This window comes from Oculina patagonica, unplaced genomic scaffold, assembly GCF_052425735.1.
Source record: "Oculina patagonica isolate OP01 unplaced genomic scaffold, crgOcupat unplaced2, whole genome shotgun sequence".
Lineage (NCBI taxonomy): Eukaryota > Metazoa > Cnidaria > Anthozoa > Scleractinia > Oculinidae > Oculina > Oculina patagonica.
The window spans coordinates 276,475-304,109 of NW_027558036.1; the positions used below are offsets into that span (position 1 = coordinate 276,475).

General features: G+C 40.0%; 1 protein-coding gene and 2 pseudogenes across 1 annotated transcript in view; all 3 read left to right on the plus strand.

Annotated features, from left to right (window-relative positions):
* The window catches only part of LOC144640205 (uncharacterized), a 274,821-nt gene that overhangs the window by 46,938 nt on the left and 200,248 nt on the right, over positions 1-27,635 (plus strand). The window lies entirely within an intron of this gene.
* LOC144640203 (uncharacterized) lies at positions 3,495-16,515 on the plus strand (annotated as a pseudogene).
* LOC144640204 (uncharacterized) lies at positions 21,603-25,169 on the plus strand (annotated as a pseudogene).

Consider the following 27,635-nt stretch of genomic DNA (forward strand, 5'->3'; position numbering starts at 1 on the left):
ACTTTCCATCTCTTATACTTTGATGGATCAGTACTGCAAACTTTTTACAGTTGCTCCTACAATAATGGTACCAAACAAATGCCTAATCATTGGTAACAACAGTTTAACCTGTTAAGAACTGCTAGAAACTGGATAATGATCAAAATATTAAAATACAACTTTTTGCAAAACAAAAAGGGCAGGCTATAAATGAATATTGAGCTCGAACTCTAAACTTAATGCCGAATATAAAACCGACTGACGTTTTGACTTGAACGTACCAAATCTCGTTCCATAAACTAAAGTTATTAACTGAAGGTTTATGCTTCGTTTACTGGTATTTTACGTTGTTCTTGTTAACCCGTCTTGTCTGTTTCTCATCATCATCATCATCATCATCATCATCATCATCATCATCATTTATTTGCTACTTCAGAATTAAACATACAAATTAAAATAACTTAAAAAGATAGGGCGAGGAGACCTCCAAGAAACCACAAGGCTTATGGGGGAGGCCACCTCGGGTTAGCAATAAGTTAATAATTTCGCTGTGAATGTGCAGCTAGGCCAATTTCAGACTCATTTTATTTCTGGCTGGCTGATTTTTTTTTTTTTGAATTACAAAATGGTAAAAATTGTTATAATGAGAATATTTAAAACTAGCTCATATTAAGGACGGTTCCTCCTATTGTTACTGCGCACTTGTTCTGCGCATTACGCAATGCATCGAACACACTGGACGCGCGCGCTTTTGATTAATTTGCTCGCGCAAAATGACGAGTTCAACTACGCGACCAAGCGCGCGACTAAAATCAAGAAACATTTCTGGTGCGACGAAATCCAGTTTATGGGCATATACTAAGCCAGGTACAGCGGAAAAGCAACATTTTAGTTACCATTGACCTCTAAAAATGGCTTACATTAATAGTTTAAAACAAATCGCTAAGCGCTTAAATGTAACTCGCAAACTGCTAACTACATATTGCGCGCGTGCGAGAGATGCAAATATTTAACTCGCTAGGGAGGGGAAAGGAAAAATGTAACAGATCCTAAAAACAATTCGATAGAGCTTGAAAAGAACTCGTATAACTTTTAAAAGCGCGCGGTGACCCCTACTTTCTATTTTATAGAATGGAAGTGTTAAGTCTATAGAGCACATGTTTAGTTTGTCATTAAGTGAAAAAAAAATTAGGCCAATTTTCTGGCCGTGCACGAGAGAGCTGTTAGAGTCAAAAACTGCTCAAACACAATTATTTTGTTAATAAAATCGTAGATCACGCAGTTTCAAAGACATTATTTGTTAGTTATTTTAAAGATTGTTATACTTAATGTTGATTTTGTTCATGAAAAACCAATTTCGAATGGCATTTAAAGGTGTGGCATATAAGGGTCGATCTGTCTTACTGTAATCGTACTATATGTGATTTTGTTTTTTGCAGGGACCTTAGGCACAATAAAATAGAAGTGCTGCCTGAAGGAATATTTGAGAACCTATCAAGTCTACTTTTTTTGTAAGTACACGCATCTGACAAGTATTTAATTAAGGTGGCTATCAACGGTTTCCAGCACTTTCCATCTCTTATACTTTGATGGATCAGTACTGCAAACTTTTTACAGTTGCTCCTACAATAATGGTACCAAACAAATGCCTAATCATTGGTAACAACAGTTTAACCTGTTAAGAACTGCTAGAAACTGGATAATGATCAAAATATTAAAATACAACTTTTTGCAAAACAAAAAGGGCAGGCTATAAATGAATATTGAGCTCGAACTCTAAACTTAATGCCGAATATAAAACCGACTGACGTTTTGACTTGAACGTACCAAATCTCGTTCCATAAACTAAAGTTATTAACTGAAGGTTTATGCTTCGTTTACTGGTATTTTACGTTGTTCTTGTTAACCCGTCTTGTCTGTTTCTCATCATCATCATCATCATCATCATCATCATCATCATCATTTATTTGCTACTTCAGAATTAAACATACAAATTAAAATAACTTAAAAAGATAGGGCGAGGAGACCTCCAAGAAACCACAAGGCTTATGGGGGAGGCCACCTCGGGTTAGCAATAAGTTAATAATTTCGCTGTGAATGTGCAGCTAGGCCAATTTCAGACTCATTTTATTTCTGGCTGGCTGATTTTTTTTTTTTTTGAATTACAAAATGGTAAAAATTGTTATAATGAGAATATTTAAAACTAGCTCATATTAAGGACGGTTCCTCCTATTGTTACTGCGCACTTGTTCTGCGCATTACGCAATGCATCGAACACACTGGACGCGCGCGCTTTTGATTAATTTGCTCGCGCAAAATGACGAGTTCAACTACGCGACCAAGCGCGCGACTAAAATCAAGAAACATTTCTGGTGCGACGAAATCCAGTTTATGGGCATATACTAAGCCAGGTACAGCGGAAAAGCAACATTTTAGTTACCATTGACCTCTAAAAATGGCTTACATTAATAGTTTAAAACAAATCGCTAAGCGCTTAAATGTAACTCGCAAACTGCTAACTACATATTGCGCGCGTGCGAGAGATGCAAATATTTAACTCGCTAGGGAGGGGAAAGGAAAAATGTAACAGATCCTAAAAACAATTCGATAGAGCTTGAAAAGAACTCGTATAACTTTTAAAAGCGCGCGGTGACCCCTACTTTCTATTTTATAGAATGGAAGTGTTAAGTCTATAGAGCACATGTTTAGTTTGTCATTAAGTGAAAAAAAAATTAGGCCAATTTTCTGGCCGTGCACGAGAGAGCTGTTAGAGTCAAAAACTGCTCAAACACAATTATTTTGTTAATAAAATCGTAGATCACGCAGTTTCAAAGACATTATTTGTTAGTTATTTTAAAGATTGTTATACTTAATGTTGATTTTGTTCATGAAAAACCAATTTCGAATGGCATTTGCAAGGAATTTTATTTTATTTTACGTTTTCTTTAAAATGCCACGTCAGCACTTTTTTCCAGTTTTCAAACCTAATTATCTCGAACATTTGCGTGGCTACCCCCAATTTTCTTTTTGGATTTTAATAACTCTTGGTAACATCTACAGTCTTGCACAGTCTTCGGCCAGGCAAAGTTACTTCGTTATTAGTAGGCACCGTTCTTAAATAAATTAGTTTTAATCGCTTCAAAAACTAACTTTAAAAGTACTGCTTCTGATTATAACGTTGCCAACTTTGGCTATTCTCGTGACTTTAAGTTAGGATTTACGAACAAGTCTACGCTGCCTAATCTCTCGGTATTTGCATGGATGATAAAAGACTGTCGAGGGATACCCTAAATTTGGCGTAAAAGGGGTCATTTGCAGTGGGTGGCAGTGGGAGGCTGTAGTGCATTACATGTAGCCCAGTGGTTATTCATAAGAGTATATCCGAGATGCGAAGAGTGTGTAGTGAACGGGAAAGCATGTACTGTGTGTACGGTCGTGTTTTCTGCTTTAAAAACAGCTGTTAGCCCTTGTGACTTGCCTTTGTGGCCTTTGAACACTACAAATTGGCGAAGAGGATGTCGCACTCAGTGGAACGAGCGCTGCCGCCCTAAGATTTAACCGGTTCTTCCTTTCAGGTCGCCAAACGGTGGCGACAATGGAAGCGATCTTACCAATATTACATCGATGGCAAAGGAATTACGAACGCCTCGCGAAAGAAAGCTTAATTACTTCATTTTGCGGGAATGGAAGTCCAAGATATTTTCGAAGTCCTTCCGGATTCAGGACCGATCAATGCCGAGGAGGGTAACGAGTATGTAGTGTGTCTTCGTACGCTTGATGGAGGGGCTGGATGGGGGGGGGGGGGGGGGGGGGTACAAATGTCAGTTGTATTGTTTCTTGTTTCTTCAATACAGCCGTCGATAATTCCTCTTTGGATTTACTTCGCCTAAGTTTCCAAAGTTTATTTTAACCGCCCGAGAAACGCTCGTTTTTTAAAAACACACAAAATCTTCAGGCAGGAAAATTTTCCAAGGAATTAAATTTGGAGCTAATCCTATTATACGATCGTCGACATTTTTTTTACTTTTATATTTGTCTTATATATGATATTCATATAAGGCGTCTTTCCCAAAAAACATGTTACATTTTGTTATTTGGGCGATCAGTGTTTATCATGGTTACCTAAAAACTTTTTTTAAAACTGATTTAAAAATGTAAAATAATCTTATAAACACTTTTAAGAAACTAAATATTCGCAAACGTTCTGTTGCCTTCGTAGACGTATAGTTTGAAACAGTGGCACTGCATGCATAATCTGGTCTTATTTGCTGCTAGTCTCCAAAGATGCAGACAAAGGTAACTAAACTTGTGGGAAATATAAATGTTCAGGAGCGAGAGAATAAAGTAAGCACCTGCAACCCTGAGGCACAAAATACAATCATGTGAGTGAGTCCATTTAACTAATAAACATGCTTCTATTCTGCAAATGTTCGTTTACGGAGTTTCGATCGTGGATGCATGGCATGGAATGCAAAACGACCAGAAAAAGGCGTTCTAGTCTATTCAGGTTTCTTTCTAGAATTTCAATGTAGTCTAGGTGAATATCGTAATCTGTTGCTCCCTCAGAGATTGGCCAAAAATGATGTCAAGAGAAAGAAAACTGAAGAAAAAGATGAATGGATATAGGCATAGCAAGCCAATAGTAGAACAGTACATTGCCGACAAATTATTAATTAATTAAATCCAAGACCAACTGGAGGAAGGAACCGTGGAGAGAGTTAATGATTAGCCTTAGAAAGAAAGGAAGTTTTGACCTTCTTTACACGAGGGTGGTTCGGGGATACTTTTTTGATGCGTGATTAGCAGATTTGATTTGCCGTGAAACGTAAATGTGAATTTCTTTGGGTAACAGCGAGATAGAAAAGTAGTACGTTACTTGCTTATTTTCGTCATTCGGAAAAATGAAATTTTAATATCCGTGATCCGTTATTTATTTTTATTTTTTCTGCCCGTGAACCGTGCCAGAGACCGCCCCTGTAAGACCCCCTACGAAGCAGCAGAAGAAAAACAAGCAGAAAGCACAAATATACGAACCATCTTCGACAAATCAGCTAAGGAATATTAGACTAGTTCGTCCTTAAACGATTGTAGATTGGAGACTGGAACTCCACTCTAAAACATGCTCTGGATTGTGCTGGTTTAAAACCGTTTCAAAGCTGGCTGTTGCGCTTTGTGGCGATTTTTAGCAGTCAGTCTTGCAGGTACACACAGGTTTTAGGCTTTGTTATTAACTAGTCCGTTGTTCGGTTCAACACAGCCACTGTTTCTTCTTGGTGGAACTCTAAAGCAACAGCTAGAAAACTTGAAAGCCAAATATCACGAAGATTTTGAGGATCGTTAGTGGAAGAATTACCACTGCCCAGGGGAACAATTTATAATTTGAAAAGGTTACAGTCTTAGTATATTGAGAAGCGGAGTTTAAACTACATACATGCCACTATTATGTGGTGGTGGCTAACGCTGAATTGAGAGACGAAGGGAAAATATATGACAAGAAACATTTGTGCATGAAAGCCAAAGAAGCAAAGTTACCGAGACTTTCTTGGAGCAAGCAGAAAGATACCATGGTCGTGATCTTTACTAAAGGTTCTGTGGAAACTAGTTAGAGAGAAATTCTGACTAGTTAGGCATAAGTAATTGACCCTCTTGGAGTGGCAAGCCTTACAGCCTGAGTAAGGGGGCTGTGCCCAGGCCTTTGCGTCTTAGAAATGACAAGTCCCACAGCTGGGTAAGACGATCTATACCACAAATCGACTCGCAGAGAGGTTTGCGAGCAACACCTACCATGGGATTCAGTGCTAGAAATAGGGAAACTGGTAAAACAGTGTTGCAAGTTCAAGGAATACCTAATAAAGCAAGAATTTCCTGCAGTCTAGCTACAGCCAAAGAACCATTCCTTTTTTTGTTCACATGCCTTCGGTGATACTATTGGCACAATATCTGCGACTACAGTATAAGGATTATTCTTTAAGAGTCGTGCGCAAACCAGGATCTTTAACCCGAGCAATTCTCCTCGAACTGGTACCAAATTTAACGGATAAGCAGTTCATCAGTATCCGCAAACTTTGCATCGCAAAGGTGCACAGTCTAATATGATCAACGCTTATAACGGTAGAAATTTTACAGGTACAGCAAACAGGTCGAGTAAGGTGATGATCCCAACATCACTTTGACGGTATTTTGCCAAAACACGCAATCAGTAACTATACAAGGAAATTTTCATAAACATCAGATTTTTGACAGTTCGAACCATATTTCAGCTTACAACAGACTTAACAGCACGATTCACTTTAACCCTAAACAATACAAAGAAGTTCAAAGATAGGAGTCCTTTCATCACTCTTGTTTCTGATGCAAGAAGGACTGGGTACACAGGCATCCCAGCGAACATAACAACACTTACTCTTGGGGATGTGGGTGGGGATAACTATACAGGAGGTTATTACGAAAAGGGGATGCCTTTGTCAGACTGGAGGTATATCACTCTGTATGTCTGCTTGCCTGTTTTTCTGTCCAACTCCCTGCCTGCTGCATGCCTGTTTGCCTGCCTGTCTGCCTGCCTGTCTGTCTGTCTGTCTTTCTGTCAGTCAAAATGATGCTGAATTACAGAAAACTTCTTAATTGTCATAGTCTATAAGATTCGAACTTTGGTCGGACACCATACCTCACCGATTTCGCTGAAATTTGGCATGCAGTCTTGTTTTAGGGTCCTAACTGCCAAATGTATATTAAAAATTTTCAATTCTTTTTATTTTGGAAAATATCGAGAAGGCCGATTTGAAGCGTCCGTGACGGCTCGCCAACATGGCGGATCGAAGGTGTTCTTGTTACTTCGACACTGAACCTGCCGTCACGGTTTCTCGATCATACTTGGTATAGTTATAAAGAACTATCTTTCTTCTTTCTATATATCAAAATAGATTCGGCAAATGTTGAGTTTGGATCATCAACGGCCAAGAAGTTCGAAGGTATGTTAACGATGTTTTGAACAGTCTCAAATTTACTACAAAATGAAAGGCTAATAACTCCACTGTTATCTCGATTTAGAACAAGCCATTTACCATGAACAAAGCTTGTTCATTGGTGAATTGATTCCATTAATAAAAAAATTGGGGAAATGTAACCGTTAAGAATAAAAAATCATGGAACCTCTAGTAAATTGGCCATTTCAGCGCCATTTCAGCAGATCAGCTCATTTAACAGCAAATAATCGGGAGAAACATGAAAGGGTTACAGTCGTTTATAATAAGCAGTTTCCATGTATTCTTTGCTTATCTTAAACAAATACATGATCTTTGCCAAAGATATGACGATTTTTGAGCGTACGATCGTTCCTCCAAATTTTTATGGCGGCAACTTTATTTTATTTGCTGTCGAGATTATACGCTGTTGTTATTCAATATTCGTTTCACAAGAACTTCTGTTGCTCGCATTTCCCAAATCACTGATTAAGAAATTGCCCATTCCGTAACAGGGTCATTCTTACTTTTTCTTTAAAAATTACTAGGAAAGCAAGAATGTCATAGAACGGTTTTATACTAGTGAAAATACCTGTCAGACATAACTTCAACTGTTCGTGTTATCTGGCTGTTTTCACAAATATGCAAATTAAGGAATTCTTAAAGTGCCTATCTTTAACTATTTCACGCTTTAAGATGAATTCCAGTCCGTACTGCGCAGTCTCGGCTGCAATGTTTATGTGAGCCCACACGAAGGGAATGTTTACAAGCAAAACTAAAAATTCTGCAACAAACTTACCTTTTTCTTCATTATTAACGCCAGATATCCTTGCAGAACAAATAATAACGAGTAGAAGAACCTTGACGCTATTTCAAACCGACGTCTCAGCTCATCAGAAATTCTTGAACGAAACGAACTGTAATGGCGGACTGAAAAACGTCATGTATGCTGTCACCGAAGTGTAACGTTTCAACGAATTCAAAACAAAAACGTAAACAAACCCCGAGTCTGCGCAGTACGGACTGGAAATCATCTTTAAAGATTCCTCTAAATCTTTTCGCCTACCTTTTGGCCAAACGAAGTTTTGTGTCTCCAGGCAGAATGCTCGTTATCAGCAATGAAAGTCGAAGAGATACAGAAGCTCGAGTAAAATTCTAACTGCTGTGAAATGAACATCGTTTGAGCTTGACGTGTATTTATAGATTGCGCTCGAGCTCCGTTAATTAAGTTTATTCATTTGGCGATCAGATAAAAATCAATGAATGATCAGAGTTATTAAAGTCCATTTCTAAGCACGAGAGACACGGAAGTTTGCTTCAGAAGCATTTATGCATAGAAACACCGGTTTATTTTTGAGCTGTAAATCTGCATTTATAATAGCTGGGAGCTTGGGGTGTTTTTTGGTGTTGTTTTTTTTTTAGGGGGCTCGGGGGGGGGGGGGGGGTGTGGAAGTGGTGCCTTAGTATCCTCTTTTGTTCTTTTACACAGTGGCCTGAATTTGGAACAGTTCGGGGAATGGATTATCAATTACTCTTCGTTATGCCATGTCACCCCTTAATGTGGGAGCGCCGCGCCTCAATTCACGATAAAAAATTTATGGCCGCCCGGTCCATTTATGTAGTTCTCCGCCAGGTCTCTCAATAGGCAGGTTACGAGCCTAGTGGCCCATCAGGCCGGAGCTCATACCGGTTTCCGCAACGCGAAGCGACAACGAGTATTTTTACTCCACCCGAATGGGATGCTATTCCATCGCAGGGTTACCTCCCTTCCCGAAAAGCTAAAGATTGACTGGTTATCATTTTTACACCTGGGTAAGGAAAGGGACTCTGGGAGTTGAGAGGCTTTCCAAAGAACTTAACGCATTGTCCCCCAAAAGCTCTATCCAGGACTTTTTGGTCCAGAGTCCAGCGCAGTGACCATTATTAGGCCATCACGTTCCCCCACCGTGTAAGAAAGTGCAAAAATCTGGTTGTATAAGCCCTGGGGTTGTACAGTTTGGTACGAAATGTGGACTTTTAAATGTGTTAATTAAGTTTATTCATTTGGCGATCAGATAAAAATCAATGAATGATCAGAGTTATTAAAGTCCATTTCTAAGCACGAGAGACACGGAAGTTTGTTTCAGAAGCATTTATGCATAGAAATACCGGTTTATTATTGACTGACGCGGTTAAAAAATACTCGGCTTCTAGCGGTAAATCTGCATTTATAATAGCTGGGAGTTTGGGTTTTTTTTTTGGTATTGTTGTAGGAAGGCGGGGGGAGGGGGGGGGGGGGGGGGGAGTGATGCCTCCGAATCCTCTTTAGATCTCTGACACAGTGTTCTGAATGTTGAAAAAAAGAGCTCACCTGTTAATAAGCATAATGCGAGCTGATTTTGAAATGAACATGACTTTACGTTTGTGTCATCAGTAATTATCGTGTTCGAAGAAGGGGTGGCTTACTCGCGGCAGGAACAACATAATAACAGTGAAGCTAACACATTTTCCTCATTGATTTGAAATGAATTTCGAATCAAATCTTTTTAGGGCAAGTTAAAAGATACAAATGTTTTTCGTCCAGATTTTTTACAAAAAAAAGCAGGTGAGAACTTGGCTGTTTTTGTTATCTCGGACTTTTTTTTTTATTAAAGTCGAACCTCTCCATAAGGACACCACTCGTGATGCGTCATGACTTACATCACGTATGTCCTTATCGCCGACCTAGGTGAAGAAAGGGACTACCGTAATTACTCGAATAAGCGCCGCGGCGCTTATTACATTTTTTACGCCTCCAGTGCGGCGCTTATTCGAGGGCGGCGCTTATTTGAGGGCGGCGCTTATTAAAAAGTTTGACGCCACAAAGAATCTAATCCTTTACATTTATTAAAATAGGGTCCCCTGATTGCCAAAAGTCGTCTCTTGCTGAAGATTGTACTGAAGAATGTTCAATGGAAAAATGAGCGGTAAAACAAGCACTTTGAACTTTGACTGTGCAGTACGGACTGGAATTCATCTTAAAGCGTGAAATAGTTAAAGATAGGCACTTTAAGAATTCCTTAATTTGCATATTTGTGAAAACAGTCAGATAACACAAACAGTTGAAGTTATGTCTGACAGGTATTTTCACTAGTATAAAACCGTTCTATGACATTCTTGCTTTCCTAGTAATTTTTAAAGAAAAAGTAAGAATGACCCTGTTACGGAATGGGCAATTTCTTAAACAGTGATTTGGGAAATGCGAGCAACAGAAGTTCTTGTAAAACGAATATTGAATAACAACAGCGTATAATCTCGACAACAAATAAAATAAAGTTGCCGACATAAAAATTTGGAGAAACGATCGTACGCTCAAAAATCGCCATATCTTTGGCAAAGATTATGTATTTGTTTAAGATAAGCAAAGAATACCTGAATACTGCTTATTATAAACGACTGTAACCCTTTTATGTTTCTCCCGATTATTTGCTGGTAAATGAGCTGATCCGCTGAAATGGCGCTGAAATGGCCAATTTACTAGAGGTTCCATAATTTTTTATTCTTAACGGTTACATTTCCCCAATTTTTTTATTAATGGAATCAATTCACCAATGAACAAGCTTTGTTCATGGTAAATGGCTTGTTCTAAATCGAGATAACAGTGAAGTTATTAGCCTTTCATTTTGTAGTAAATTTGAGACTGTTCAAAACATCGTTAACATACCTTCGAACTTCTTGGCCGTTGATCATCCAAACTCAACATTTACCGAATCTATTTTGATATATAGAAAGAAGAAAGATAGTTCTTTATAACTATACCAAGTATGATCGAGAAACTGTGACGGCAGGTTCAGTGTCGAAATAACAAGAACACCTTCGATCCGCCATGTTGGCGGGCCGTCACGGACGCTTCAAATCGGCCTTCTCGATATTTTCCAAAATAAAAAGAATTGAAACTTTTTAATATCCATTTGGTAGTTAGGACCCTAAAACAAGACTGCATGCCAAATTTCAGCGAAATCGGTGAGGTACGGTGACCGCGAACTTTTAAAAAAGCTCGAAAATTATGGAGTATTACACTTAAGTGGCTCATATCAAATAATTTAAGTTTTAACTGTCGTGGGCCACATTATAATTGCAATTGGTGGCTTGATGCAAATAGGACAATATATCACTGTATATAATTTGCTTATCCAGCTTACGCTCGATTACTGTGATAAAATGCGGCTTAATTTAAGGGCAAACGATCGTAAAGTTTTGAAAGTAACAACCATTGTTACTGTCACATTTAACAGTGTTTTCCTTTCATTACTTCTGGTGGGTAGCTTCGTTCGAGGGGTCGATACTTTTAATCATCTTAAAGGTGTGGCATATAAGGGTCGATCTGTCTTACTGTAATCGTACTATATGTGATTTTGTTTTTTGCAGGGACCTTAACCACAATAAAATAGAAGTGCTACCTGAAGGAATATTTGAAAACCTATCAAGTCTAGTTGCTTTGTAAGTACATGCATCTGACAAGTATTTAATTTAGGAGGCTATTAACGGTTTCCAGCACTATCCATCTCTTATATACTTTGATGGATCAGGACTGCAAACCTTTTACAGTTGCTCCTACAATAATGGTACCAAACAAATGCCCAATCATTGGTAACAACAGTTTAACCTGTTAAGAACTGCTACAAACTGGATAATGATCAAAATATTAAAATACAACTTTTTGCAAAACTAAAAGGGCAGACTATAAATGAATTTTAAAATCAAATACAAATGTAAATAGCCTAATTAATTGTAAATATTTTTAACTTTTAATACTTTTAATTTACACGACCCCACAAGCTGTAAGCTTTTATCCAAATCGTGTTTTTAAATAAAGGCAAATTACTTACTTACTTACTTACTTATTGAGCTTGAACTCTAATGTTTATGCCGAATATAAAACCGACTGACTTTTTGACTTGAACGTACCAATTCTCGTTCCATAAACTAAACTGATTAACTGAAGGTTTATGCTTCGTTTACTGGTATTTTACGTTGTTCTTGTTAACCCATCTTGTCTGTTTCTCTGGCTGGCCGAATTTTTTTTAAATTACAAAATGGTAAAAATTGTTATAATGAGAATATTTAAAACTAGCTCATATCAAATAAATTAGTTTTAATCGCCTCAAAAACTAAATTTGAAAGTACTGCTTCTGATTATAACGTTGCCAACTTTGGCTATTCTCGTGACTTTAAGTTAGGCGTTACGAACATGTCTCTGCTTCCCAATCTCTCGGTATTTGCATGGATGATAAAAGACTGTCGAGGAATACCCTAAATTTGGCGAAAAAGGGGTCATTTGGAGTGGGTGGCAGTGGGAGGCTGTAGTAGTGTATTACATGTAGCCCAGCGGTTACTCATAAGAGTACATCCGGGATGCGAAGAGTGTGTAGTGAGCGCGAAAGCATGTACTGTGTGTACGGGCGTGTGTTCTGCTTTAAAAGCAGCTGTAAGCCTTTGTGGCCTTTGAACACTAAAAATTGGCGACGAGGATGTCGCACTCAGTGGAACGAGCGTTGTCGCCCTAAGATTTAACCGGTTCTTCCTTTCAGGTCGCCAAACGGTGGCGACAGTGGAAGCGATTTTACCAATATTACATCGATGGCAAAGGAATTACGAACGCCTCTCGAAAGAAAGCTCAATTACTTCATTTAGCGGGCATGGAAGTCCAAGATATTTTCGAAGTCGTTCCGGATTCAGGACCGATCAATGCCGAGGAGGGTAACGAGTATGTAGTGTGTCTTCGTACGCTTGATGGAGGGGCTGGATGGGGGGTACAAATGTCAGTTGTCAGTTAAATTTTAGGCGATTTGTCAGTTGTCAGTTAAATTTTAGGCGATTTGTCAGTTGTCAGTTACTTGACTGTTAATAATTAACCGTGTAACTAAATTATTTATTTCTGACCCAAAAGCTAGCTCGATTGGCACATATAACGTAAAGTGTATCGTTAATTCAAGATTCTTACTTAAAGAACTATTTTTTCTCAGATTTGGAGTTAAAACCATTGCAATTGCATTACAACCTGAGATAAAAATTTAAGCGTTAACTTGCCTACCAATGATCACCTATATCAGTCTAAATCTACCTATTTATCTTCAACACTTTATACTTAATAGACCTTAATAAATATCAAGAAGAGTTTACGGAGCAAAATAAAATATCTTGAGAATTTGAGTAAAACCGCGAGTATCATATTTTCTCGATTAAAAAAGCTGGCTTCTAATAAAGCCGAGTTTCCACGGTGGAAGTATGAAAACCTGTACTGGTCTGTAATAAAAAATGTGCATTATACTCAAAAATAATGTATAAAGGTCTCCGCACACGTGGGGTCAAGACGCAGGGACATGTTGCAGCAATATGAAGCAGCGACAAAATCATGTGTTGTTCACACTGAGGGGACATGCAGCAGGGACGATGATATTTGAGTCAGCATGAAAAAGTGTCGAAAATCCAAGGAATTGACCCTGAGAGTTATGATAATCATTAGTGAATTGGTATTTCTAATGGATTGGTATTACATTTGCAGTGCGAAGTGTTTTCAGTAACATTTTGTTTTTAGCTGTGAATTACCGCTATTTTTAGCCACTGTTTTAACCCTTGAATTACATAATGGTCAACTGATACGACTGAAATGTGACATGTACATGCATTATAACCAGTTTTCTACCTGAAACAAACGCGCTCGGTGGTTCACATTGCCGCAAAGTTTCAAAATTTAGTTTTATATACACAGTGCCACAGTAATTATAACATATATAACGCCAAGAGAAATAATTAAGTATCAAACACATCGTACATCGCAACAAAAATGGGAACAAGAAACACGTAGTCGTACCTTGTAGGATTTCTGGACTAACAGGCATAATTCATATTTATATCAATACAAGATACAAATGCACTTATAATACATACTGTTCATTTCGCTTCCTGTGCCATCCAGTAAGCTTGGTAGTTCGAGCTTCCACTGGTCGTCTGTGGTGATGGCGAAGTTGTCGCTTTTCCCACTCTCATTCGGTGCCATTCGGAAAAGCTTGATGTCAAAGTCACCAAGGCCGCATTTTCTAGTTAAATCTTTGAGGCCAAGGAATGCCACAAGGTGCTTTTTGAGCGCATGAACTGTATTTATATCATTTATCGGAATACGGCTTCTAAATCGATCGAAAGCCGAGTTCGAGTCAACTCTGTAAAAGCTTACAATAGCTTTTACAACGCCAGCATTGGCGGCCATTGCATAAACTGGCGCGTGTTCAGCGTAACTTTGAGATCGTAGCTGGTAATATGACCCTGATGTACATGGGTCATACAGTGAATCATTAACGAAATATGGAACTCTAGCGTCCCGCTGCTGAGATTCGTATAAAACGTACATTTGTTTGACGAAAAGAGTCAAAGAGTGTTATTTACAACGGGTTTTTTAGGATTAACGATGCTCATGTGGGTTATTTAGGACAGTTTGGTCAGTTGTCAGTTGTCAGTAAAAGCCACTACAAATGTCAGTTGTCAGTTAGATTTTAGGCGATTTGTCAGTTGTCAGTTAAAATTTTGGCCATTTGTCAGTTGTCAGTTAACCCCATCCAGACCCTCTTGATGCTCACTTTCGCGCCGTGGACGAAGTCCATGTTTTTTCCACAGCCGCCCAGACGTTGTATTCGATTTAGGTGATTATAAGACAATGTATGAGAATACTTTGAAAATTGCTCGAAATAGTACTTGTATGAAAGATTTGAATAAAAATTTCTTACCTTATGTTTATCATGCGTTATTTTGACATTTCTGTGCCTCTGGAGTGGGTTTAAAGCCGTTTAGACGAGTTTTTCTTTCCGACGTTGTCGCCATGGCGCGGTCGCTTAGCTAAATTTTTTAATCTTGTGCCCAAGATAACTTTTCACGCATTCAGACAAAGCAAAAGTGGAAACCCAGCGCTCGAACACGAGCGTTTCTCGGGCGGTTAAAATAAACTTTGGAACCTTAAGCGAAGGAAATCGAAAGAAGAATTATCGACGGCTGTATTGAAGCAATTTTGGTGAGATTCGACAATTTTTGTGGTATTTAAGGAGCTTCGAGTGCGAACCGTTGGCGAACTAGGTCACCTGCCTTTCGTTTCTCTTTAGGGGAAGCAACGTCGGAAAGAAAAACTTGTCTAAACGGCTTTAAACCCACTCCAGAAGCACAGAAATGTCAAAATAACGCATGATAAACATAAGGTAATACATTTTTATTCAAATCTTCAATACAAGTTCTATTTCGAGCAATTTTCAAAGTATATTCATACATTGTCTTATAATCACCTAAATCGAATACAACGTCTGGGCGACCTGTGGTTTTTCGACAACTTGCGTTGACCAAGGGGGAGACCGCTGATAAATTTATGGTTCGTTTACGGAAACAAGCTCGTCACTGTAATTTTGGCGCAGCTTTGGTAAAAAATTTGTCAGATCATCTGATCGAAAAGCTCCCCGATGTTGAACTGAAGAAGAAATTACTCGAGGTGAATAATATTACGCTAGAGGCTGCGATGGATAAGGTCCGAAAGTGGGAAGCTTCGCGTGAGCAAGTGAGTCAAATGCCGGTTACGCCAAGTCAAGACCGACAAGAACCTGGAGCAAGTGTTGGAGCAGGGACTAATGCTGTCGAACAAAGGTCTGGGCGTGGATCGAAAGGTAAAAGGGTTTGTTTTAACTGTAGAAAAGAAGGTTACTTGGCTAAAGACGGCAATTGTCCAGCTCGTGGACGGAAGTGTAGGACACTATGCTAGCTGTTGCAAGAGGGGAAGGATCCAAAAGTTTGGAAAAACAAATACCACTTAACGACGGGGAGGCCGGAAGACATCAGAGTTGAGAAAATGCAGGCCAATCTTGTAGAGGGATCGTTGGAACCCTCCAGATGAGAATGATTCATTTGTCTTTACCGTAGAAGAGCAGACATGCAATTTGGCCGCTTCTGCTGAGCCAGTGCTTTGTGTAAGCATTGGGACAGTAAACAGGGATGTGTTGGTTGACTCTGGACCTGGGAGCAATCTTTTAAGCATGGACACTGTTAAGGAGTTAAAACATCAGTAACTTCAGGCGCAACTCTGCACAAGAAAGTTGTATGCTTATGTGGGTCGTGCGCTTGAAATCGAAGGTCAGTTTCAGTCAGAAGACTCTGTTGGTAAAACGAAGATTGTGGCAGATTTCGTTGTTGTCAAAACAGGTCGTTGTTTGCTAGGATATTCGACTGCCACGGATCTTGGAATCTTTCGAGTGGATCCAGCAGGAACTCTTGCCACAGGAAACTGTAACACTGTTAATAGCACTTTTCAAGTCAACCGCAGACACCTTCAGAGGTTCGTAGCTTGTTGGGTCTCGTTGGATTCAGTGCCAGGTTTATAACCGATTTTACAACAACTGCTGATCCCCTGAGAAGACTTGCCAGAAAAGGAAAACTGTTTATGTGGGGCGAGGAGCAAGAGAACTCATTTCAGAAATTGAAGAGTCAAGTTGCAAGTGCACCAGTCTTAGCGTACTTTGATAAGGACGCACCTACTCGTGTTTTTGAAGATGCCAGTCCGGTGGGGCTTGGAGCAGTACTGGTCCAATAGAAAAATGGAGAAAGTCGTTCCGTCTTGTACGCCAGTCGTAGTTTGAGCCAAGTGGAGGGCCGTTATAGTCAAACCAAGAAAGAAGCACTAGCCCTAGTTTGGGCATGTGAACGCTTGCACTTCTACTTGTATGGGCTGCCACAGTTTGACCTCGTAACAGACCATGAAGCACTCAACGTAATCTATCCAAGGAAGTCCAAACCTTCAGCCCGGAAAGAGCGCTGAGGTCTACGTATACAACCGTAAAGCTATGAAGTCTGTCAGGTGTCATCGAGAAAAAATTTTGCAGATGCCCTTTCACGACTGACAAATATACCTGCCTCAGATCAGTCCCCGGACGACGATGGATACATACACATGGTAGCTCTGTATGCTGTCTCCGCTGCGTTGATAATTAAAGAGATTGAAAGGATTTCAGCACAAGATCCAGACTTGCAATCAGTCATAAAGTGCCTCATCGGAGAAAAATGGGACATTGTTCCTAAGTCATACTTGCCAGTGCGCAATGAATTCAAAATTCAAGCAAAATTCGCAGGTAGGGTAACCCTACTTACCCGGGTCAACTTACACCGGTTACGCTTCAGTTAACCTTGTAAAATTTTGTCATTAGAAGCTGTTATTCGAAAATAATTCCGTTCCAGTGCAAAAATACGACAAATTGTGAATGAACACGATGTTTCTTGGTCACAATTCGCTGTTTTTGTCGGTATTTTTAAACATATTTAGCTTTTTGGAGCCAAAATAAAGTTGTCCCGGGGTAGGCGAGTTATCCCTAGCAGAGCGTTTACAAGGCGCTAGGGTTACCCTAGCACCTAGGGTAACCCTAGCTGAGTGCTAGGGTTACCCTAGGTGCTAGGGTAACCCTAGCGCCTTGTAAACACGTCGATGAAAAAAAGAAGAAATGTGGGAGCGCTAGGGTAACCCTAGGATCTAGGGTAACCCTATGTGCTAGGGTTACCCGCCTGCTTGTAAACAGGCCCTTAAAAGCCCACATTTCGTACCAAACTGTACAACCCCAGGGCTTATACAACCAGATTTTTGCACTTTCTTACACGGTGGGGGAACGTGATGGCCTAATAATGGTCACTGCGCTGGACTCTGGACCAAACAGTCCTGGATAGAGCTTCTGGGGGACAATGCGTTAAGTTCTTTGGAAAGCCTCTCAACTCCCAGAGTCCCTTTCCTTACCCAGGTGTAAAAATGATTACCAGTCAATCTTTAGCTTTTCGGGAAGGGAGGTAACCCTGCGATGGAATAGCATCCCATTCGGGTGGAGTAAAAAATACTCGTTGTCACTTCACGTTGCGGAAACCGGTATGAGCTCCGGCCTGATGGGCCACTAGGCTCGTAACCTGCCTATTGAGAGACCTGGCGGAGAACTACATAAATGGACCGGGCGGCCATAAATTTTTTATCGTGAATTGAGGCGCGGCGCTCCCACATTAAGGGGTGACATGGCATAACGAAGAGTAATTGATAATCCATTCCCCGAACTGTTCCAAATTCAGGCCACTGTGTAAAAGAACAAAAGAGGATACGAAGGCACCACTTCCACACCCCCCTCCCCCCCCCCCCGAGCCCCCTAAAAAAAAACACCAAAAAACACCCCAAACTCCCAGCTATTATAAATGCAGATTTACCGCTCAAATATAAACCGGTATTTCTATGCATAAATGCTTCTGAAGCAAACTTCCGTGTCTCTCGTGCTTAGAAATGGACTTTAATAACTCTGATCATTCATTGATTTTTATCTGATCGCCAAATGAATAAACTTAATTAACGGAGCTCGAGCGCAATCTATAAATACACGTCAAGCTCAAACGATGTTCATTTCACAGCAGTTAGAATTTACTCGAGCTTCTGTATCTCTTCGACTTTCATTGCTGATAACGAGCATTCTGCCTGGAGACAAAAAACTTCGTTTGGCCAAAAGGTAGGCGAAAACATTTAGAGGAATCTTTAAGCGTGAAATAGTTTAAGATAGGCACTTTAAGAATTCCTTAATTTGCATATTTGTGAAAACAGGCAGATAACACAAACAGTTGAAGTTATGTCTGACAGGTATTTTCACTAGTATAAAACCGTTCTATGACATTCTTGCTTTCCTAGTAATTTTTAAAGAAAAAGTAAGAATGACCCTGTTACGGAATGGGCAATTTCTTAAACAGTGATTTGGGAAATGCGAGCAACAGAAGTTCTTGTGAAACGAATACTTGAATAACAACAGCGTATAATCTCCACAACAAATAAAATAAAGTTGCCGACATAAAAATTTGGAGAAACGATCGTACGCTCAAAAATCGCCATATCTTTGGCAAAGATCATGTATTTGTTAAAAAAAGATAAGCAAAAAATACCTGAAAACTGCTTATTATAAACGACTGTAACCCTTTCATGTTTCTCCCGATTATTTGCTGTTAAATAAGCAATCTATAAAAAACACGTCAAGCTCAAACGATGTTCATTTCACAGCAGTTAGAATTTTACTCGAGCTTCTGTATCTCTTCGACTTTCATTGCTGATAACGAGCATTCTGCCTGGAGACACAAAACTTCGTTTGGCCAAAAAGGTAGGCGAAAAGATTTAGAGGAATCTTTAAGCGTGAAATAGTTAAAGATAGGCACTTTAAGAATTCCTTAATTTGCATATTTGTGAAAACAGTCAGATAACACGAACAGTTGAAGTTATGTCTGACAGGTATTTTCACTAGTATAAAACCGTTCTATGACATTCTTGCTTTCCTAGTAATTTTTAAAGAATAAGTAAGAATGACCCTGTTACGGAATGGGCAATTTCTTAAACAGTGATTTGGGAAATGCGAGCAACAGAAGTTCTTGTAAAACGAATATTGAATAACAACAGCGTATAATCTCGACAACAAATAAAATAAAGTTGCCGACATAAAAATTTGGAGAAACGATCGTACGCTCAAAAATCGCCATATCTTTGGCAAAGATTATGTATTTGTTTAAGATAAGCAAAGAATACCTAAATACTGCTTATTATAAACGACTGTAACCCTTTTATGTATCTCCCGATTATTTGCTGGTAAATGAGCTGATCCGCTGAAATGGCGCTGAAATGGCCAATTTACTAGAGGTTCCATAATTTTTTATTCTTAACGGTTACATTTCCCCAATTTTTTTATTAATGGAATCAATTCACCAATGAACAAGCTTTGTTCATGGTAAATGGCTTGTTCTAAATCGAGATAACAGTGAAGTTATTAGCCTTTCATTTTGTAGTAAATTTGAGACTGTTCAAAACATCGTTAACATACCTTCGAACTTCTTGGCCGTTGATCATCCAAACTCAACATTTACCGAATCTATTTTGATATATAGAAAGAAGAAAGATAGTTCTTTATAACTATACCAAGTATGATCGAGAAACTGTGACGGCAGGTTCAGTGTCGAAATAACAAGAACACCTTCGATCCGCCATGTTGGCGGGCCGTCACGGACGCTTCAAATCGGCCTTCTCGATATTTTCCAAAATAAAAAGAATTGAAACTTTTTAATATCCATTTGGTAGTTAGGACCCTAAAACAAGACTGCATGCCAAATTTCAGCGAAATCGGTGAGGTACGGTGACCGCGAACTTTTAAAAAAGCTCGAAAATTATGGAGTATTACACTTAAGTGGCTCATATCAAATAATTTAAGTTTTAACTGTCGTGGGCCACATTATAATTGCAATTGGTGGCTTGATGCAAATAGGACAATATATCACTGTATATAATTTGCTTATCCAGCTTACGCTCGATTACTGTGATAAAATGCGGCTTAATTTAAGGGCAAACGATCGTAAAGTTTTGAAAGTAACAACCATTGTTACTGTCACATTTAACAGTGTTTTCCTTTCATTACTTCTGGTGGGTAGCTTCGTTCGAGGGGTCGATACTTTTAATCATCTTAAAGGTGTGGCATATAAGGGTCGATCTGTCTTACTGTAATCGTACTATATGTGATTTTGTTTTTTGCAGGGACCTTAACCACAATAAAATAGAAGTGCTACCTGAAGGAATATTTGAAAACCTATCAAGTCTAGATGCTTTGTAAGTACATGCATCTGACAAGTATTTAATTTAGGAGGCTATTAACGGTTTCCAGCACTATCCATCTCTTATATACTTTGATGGATCAGGACTGCAAACCTTTTACAGTTGCTCCTACAATAATGGTACCAAACAAATGCCCAATCATTGGTAACAACAGTTTAACCTGTTAAGAACTGCTACAAACTGGATAATGATCAAAATATTAAAATACAACTTTTTGCAAAACTAAAAGGGCAGACTATAAATGAATTTTAAAATCAAATACAAATGTAAATAGCCTAATTAATTGTAAATATTTTTAACTTTTAATACTTTTAATTTACACGACCCCACAAGCTGTAAGCTTTTATCCAAATCGTGTTTTTAAATAAAGGCAAATTACTTACTTACTTACTTACTTATTGAGCTTGAACTCTAATGTTTATGCCGAATATAAAACCGACTGACTTTTTGACTTGAACGTACCAATTCTCGTTCCATAAACTAAACTGATTAACTGAAGGTTTATGCTTCGTTTACTGGTATTTTACGTTGTTCTTGTTAACCCATCTTGTCTGTTTCTCTGGCTGGCCGAATTTTTTTTAAATTACAAAATGGTAAAAATTGTTATAATGAGAATATTTAAAACTAGCTCATATCAAATAAATTAGTTTTAATCGCCTCAAAAACTAAATTTGAAAGTACTGCTTCTGATTATAACGTTGCCAACTTTGGCTATTCTCGTGACTTTAAGTTAGGCGTTACGAACATGTCTCTGCTTCCCAATCTCTCGGTATTTGCATGGATGATAAAAGACTGTCGAGGAATACCCTAAATTTGGCGAAAAAGGGGTCATTTGGAGTGGGTGGCAGTGGGAGGCTGTAGTAGTGTATTACATGTAGCCCAGCGGTTACTCATAAGAGTACATCCGGGATGCGAAGAGTGTGTAGTGAGCGCGAAAGCATGTACTGTGTGTACGGGCGTGTGTTCTGCTTTAAAAGCAGCTGTAAGCCTTTGTGGCCTTTGAACACTAAAAATTGGCGACGAGGATGTCGCACTCAGTGGAACGAGCGTTGTCGCCCTAAGATTTAACCGGTTCTTCCTTTCAGGTCGCCAAACGGTGGCGACAGTGGAAGCGATTTTACCAATATTACATCGATGGCAAAGGAATTACGAACGCCTCTCGAAAGAAAGCTCAATTACTTCATTTAGCGGGCATGGAAGTCCAAGATAATTTCGAAGTCGTTCCGGATTCAGGACCGATCAATGCCGAGGAGGGTAACGAGTATGTAGTGTGTCTTCGTACGCTTGATGGAGGGGCTGGATGGGGGGTACAAATGTCAGTTGTCAGTTAAATTTTAGGCGATTTGTCAGTTGTCAGTTAAATTTTAGGCGATTTGTCAGTTGTCAGTTACTTGACTGTTAATAATTAACCGTGTAACTAAATTATTTATTTCTGACCCAAAAGCTAGCTCGATTGGCACATATAACGTAAAGTGTATCGTTAATTCAAGATTCTTACTTAAAGAACTATTTTTTCTCAGATTTGGAGTTAAAACCATTGCAATTGCATTACAACCTGAGATAAAAATTTAAGCGTTAACTTGCCTACCAATGATCACCTATATCAGTCTAAATCTACCTATTTATCTTCAACACTTTATACTTAATAGACCTTAATAAATATCAAGAAGAGTTTACGGAGCAAAATAAAATATCTTGAGAATTTGAGTAAAACCGCGAGTATCATATTTTCTCGATTAAAAAAGCTGGCTTCTAATAAAGCCGAGTTTCCACGGTGGAAGTATGAAAACCTGTACTGGTCTGTAATAAAAAATGTGCATTATACTCAAAAATAATGTATAAAGGTCTCCGCACACGTGGGGTCAAGACGCAGGGACATGTTGCAGCAATATGAAGCAGCGACAAAATCATGTGTTGTTCACACTGAGGGGACATGCAGCAGGGACGATGATATTTGAGTCAGCATGAAAAAGTGTCGAAAATCCAAGGAATTGACCCTGAGAGTTATGATAATCATTAGTGAATTGGTATTTCTAATGGATTGGTATTACATTTGCAGTGCGAAGTGTTTTCAGTAACATTTTGTTTTTAGCTGTGAATTACCGCTATTTTTAGCCACTGTTTTAACCCTTGAATTACATAATGGTCAACTGATACGACTGAAATGTGACATGTACATGCATTATAACCAGTTTTCTACCTGAAACAAACGCGCTCGGTGGTTCACATTGCCGCAAAGTTTCAAAATTTAGTTTTATATACACAGTGCCACAGTAATTATAACATATATAACGCCAAGAGAAATAATTAAGTATCAAACACATCGTACATCGCAACAAAAATGGGAACAAGAAACACGTAGTCGTACCTTGTAGGATTTCTGGACTAACAGGCATAATTCATATTTATATCAATACAAGATACAAATGCACTTATAATACATACTGTTCATTTCGCTTCCTGTGCCATCCAGTAAGCTTGGTAGTTCGAGCTTCCACTGGTCGTCTGTGGTGATGGCGAAGTTGTCGCTTTTCCCACTCTCATTCGGTGCCATTCGGAAAAGCTTGATGTCAAAGTCACCAAGGCCGCATTTTCTAGTTAAATCTTTGAGGCCAAGGAATGCCACAAGGTGCTTTTTGAGCGCATGAACTGTATTTATATCATTTATCGGAATACGGCTTCTAAATCGATCGAAAGCCGAGTTCGAGTCAACTCTGTAAAAGCTTACAATAGCTTTTACAACGCCAGCATTGGCGGCCATTGCATAAACTGGCGCGTGTTCAGCGTAACTTTGAGATCGTAGCTGGTAATATGACCCTGATGTACATGGGTCATACAGTGAATCATTAACGAAATATGGAACTCTAGCGTCCCGCTGCTGAGATTCGTATAAAACGTACATTTGTTTGACGAAAAGAGTCAAAGAGTGTTATTTACAACGGGTTTTTTAGGATTAACGATGCTCATGTGGGTTATTTAGGACAGTTTGGTCAGTTGTCAGTTGTCAGTAAAAGCCACTACAAATGTCAGTTGTCAGTTAGATTTTAGGCGATTTGTCAGTTGTCAGTTAAAATTTTGGCCATTTGTCAGTTGTCAGTTAACCCCATCCAGACCCTCTTGATGCTCACTTTCGCGCCGTGGACGAAGTCCATGTTTTTTCCACAGCCGCCCAGACGTTGTATTCGATTTAGGTGATTATAAGACAATGTATGAGAATACTTTGAAAATTGCTCGAAATAGTACTTGTATGAAAGATTTGAATAAAAATTTCTTACCTTATGTTTATCATGCGTTATTTTGACATTTCTGTGCCTCTGGAGTGGGTTTAAAGCCGTTTAGACGAGTTTTTCTTTCCGACGTTGTCGCCATGGCGCGGTCGCTTAGCTAAATTTTTTAATCTTGTGCCCAAGATAACTTTTCACGCATTCAGACAAAGCAAAAGTGGAAACCCAGCGCTCGAACACGAGCGTTTCTCGGGCGGTTAAAATAAACTTTGGAACCTTAAGCGAAGGAAATCGAAAGAAGAATTATCGACGGCTGTATTGAAGCAATTTTGGTGAGATTCGACAATTTTTGTGGTATTTAAGGAGCTTCGAGTGCGAACCGTTGGCGAACTAGGTCACCTGCCTTTCGTTTCTCTTTAGGGGAAGCAACGTCGGAAAGAAAAACTTGTCTAAACGGCTTTAAACCCACTCCAGAAGCACAGAAATGTCAAAATAACGCATGATAAACATAAGGTAATACATTTTTATTCAAATCTTCAATACAAGTTCTATTTCGAGCAATTTTCAAAGTATATTCATACATTGTCTTATAATCACCTAAATCGAATACAACGTCTGGGCGACCTGTGGTTTTTCGACAACTTGCGTTGACCAAGGGGGAGACCGCTGATAAATTTATGGTTCGTTTACGGAAACAAGCTCGTCACTGTAATTTTGGCGCAGCTTTGGTAAAAAATTTGTCAGATCATCTGATCGAAAAGCTCCCCGATGTTGAACTGAAGAAGAAATTACTCGAGGTGAATAATATTACGCTAGAGGCTGCGATGGATAAGGTCCGAAAGTGGGAAGCTTCGCGTGAGCAAGTGAGTCAAATGCCGGTTACGCCAAGTCAAGACCGACAAGAACCTGGAGCAAGTGTTGGAGCAGGGACTAATGCTGTCGAACAAAGGTCTGGGCGTGGATCGAAAGGTAAAAGGGTTTGTTTTAACTGTAGAAAAGAAGGTTACTTGGCTAAAGACGGCAATTGTCCAGCTCGTGGACGGAAGTGTAGGACACTATGCTAGCTGTTGCAAGAGGGGAAGGATCCAAAAGTTTGGAAAAACAAATACCACTTAACGACGGGGAGGCCGGAAGACATCAGAGTTGAGAAAATGCAGGCCAATCTTGTAGAGGGATCGTTGGAACCCTCCAGATGAGAATGATTCATTTGTCTTTACCGTAGAAGAGCAGACATGCAATTTGGCCGCTTCTGCTGAGCCAGTGCTTTGTGTAAGCATTGGGACAGTAAACAGGGATGTGTTGGTTGACTCTGGACCTGGGAGCAATCTTTTAAGCATGGACACTGTTAAGGAGTTAAAACATCAGTAACTTCAGGCACAACTCTGCACAAGAAAGTTGTATGCTTATGTGGGTCGTGCGCTTGAAATCGAAGGTCAGTTTCAGTCAGAAGACTGTTGGTAAAACGAAGATTGTGGCAGATTTCGTTGTTGTCAAAACAGGTCGTTGTTTGCTAGGATATTCGACTGCCCTGCATCTCGGAATCTTTCGAGTGGATCCAGCAGGAACTCTTGCCACAGGGAACTGTAACACTGTTAATAGCACTTTTCAAGTCAACCGCAGACACCCTCAGAAGTTCGTAGCTTGTTGGGTCTCGTTGGATTCAGTGCCAGGTTTATACCCGATTTTACAACAACTGCTGATCCCTTAAGAAGACTTGCCAGAAAAGGAAAACTGTTTATGTGGGGCGACTTGACTTTTCAGAAATTGAAAAGTCAAGTTGCAAGTGCACCAGTCTTTGATAAGAACGCACCTACTCGTGTTATTGCAGATGCCAGTCCAGTGGGGCTTGGAACAGTGCTGGTCCAATAAAAGAATGGAGATAGTCGTGCTGTCTGTTACACAAGTCGTAGTTTGAGCCAAGTGGAGGGCCGTTATAGTCAAACCGAGAAAGAAGCACTAGCCCTAGTTTGGGCATGTGAACGTTTCCACTTCTAATTGTATGGACTGCCACAGTTTGACCTCGTAACAGACCATGAAGCACTCAAAATAATCTAATCAGTCATAATTTGCCTCATCGAAGAAAAATGGGACATTGTTCTCAAGTCATACTTGCCAGTGCGCAATGAATTGACCTTTATCGGTCATGCAATTCTACTGGGAACGAGAATTGTTGTACCGCAAGCTCTTTGCAAAAGAGTTGTCAGTTTGGCTCACGAGGGGCATGAAGGAGTCGTGAAGACAAACAATAGTATAACAAGTGCTAACTGCGCTAGCTGTACAACAGAACACCAAAGTGAACTGTGAACAGTTTGTTTGGGCTTTTATAGCTAAAGGGTTGTCTGCTCGGAATGCCAGTAGAAAGAACTGTACTTCAGCACAGCTTGGCATTACACGTGTATAATCTTAGCCATGAATAGTGCTGGTCGGCGTCGGGAGCGAGGACCAGGAAGCACTGCGTGCATCTGAAAGCGGGAGATTGCATCGGCGATCTCATTTGAAACCCCGGGGACATGGCAAGCCCGGACTACAAAGTTGTGCTGCATAGAAAGGAGCACGAGCCGCCTGACCAACTCCATTATGCGTGGTACTTTGTAACGCCTAGAATTTATATTAGACACGACCAATATATTGTCACACCAGAATTGGAGGCGTCTCCCGGCAAGAAAGGGGTGCCACATGACGCAAGCAACAACGATGGGAAAGAGTTCTTGCAATTCGATACCTATTTCCCGTTTTTGGTTCAAAAGCATGTGGGGAGGCCAGCCACCCTGGAACCACCTTCACTGGAAATAGCCCCCGAAGCCTAAAGAGCCCGCGGCATCGGTGTAGAGTTCTAGATTCTGAGCTGGAAACGCCCGTTCCAGTTCAAGAGAAAAGCTTTCCACATTTCAAGATCCTTAAAGAACTCCTTATTAAGCCGCATGCGGTGGAAACGGCTTGGGATCCCCTCCTGGTCAAATTAATCGCCCGCTGAAGGAAGGTTCTCCCGGGCACCACCACCTTGCATGCAAACTGAAGAGTCCCAATGAGTGATTGTAACTCTACCAGGCGTACTGAGCGACGTATTTTGAAAGAGTTCAACAGTTCAATGATCCTGGAGAGTTTATCCTGTGGTAAGCGGGCCTCCATGCGGACGCTGTCTAAAGCAATGCCCATGAACTCAATCTCCTGGGAGGGCCTTATTGTCTTGGACGCTACGACAGGGGCCTCAAGGGACATAACTACCCGTAGCAGAGTGCTAAAGCTAGTTAAAAATGCCAATTTAGACGGTTCGGCAATGACAAAGTCGTCCGTCCACGATGTGAATAACAAGCTGGAGGCCATAGTTACTTTTAAGGATCCATTCAAGCCCGTTCGACAGCTGATTGAAAAGGAACGGGGCACTTCGAAGCCCAAAGGGTAAGTACATGTCTACATAGTATTCAAGATCCTTAAAGAACTCCTTATTAAGCCGCATGCGGTGGAAACGGCTTGGGATCCCCTCCTGGTCAAATTAATCGCCCGCTGAAGGAAGGTTCTCCCGGGCACCACCACCTTGCATGCAAACTGAAGAGTCCCAATGAGTGATTGTAACTCTACCAGGCGTACTGAGCGACGTATTTTGAAAGAGTTCAACAGTTCAATGATCCTGGAGAGTTTATCCTGTGGTAAGCGGGCCTCCATGCGGACGCTGTCTAAAGCAATGCCCATGAACTCAATCTCCTGGGAGGGCCTTATTGTCTTGGACGCTACGACAGGGGCCTCAAGGGACATAACTACCCGTAGCAGAGTGCTAAAGCTAGTTAAAAATGCCAATTTAGACGGTTCGGCAATGACAAAGTCGTCCGTCCACGA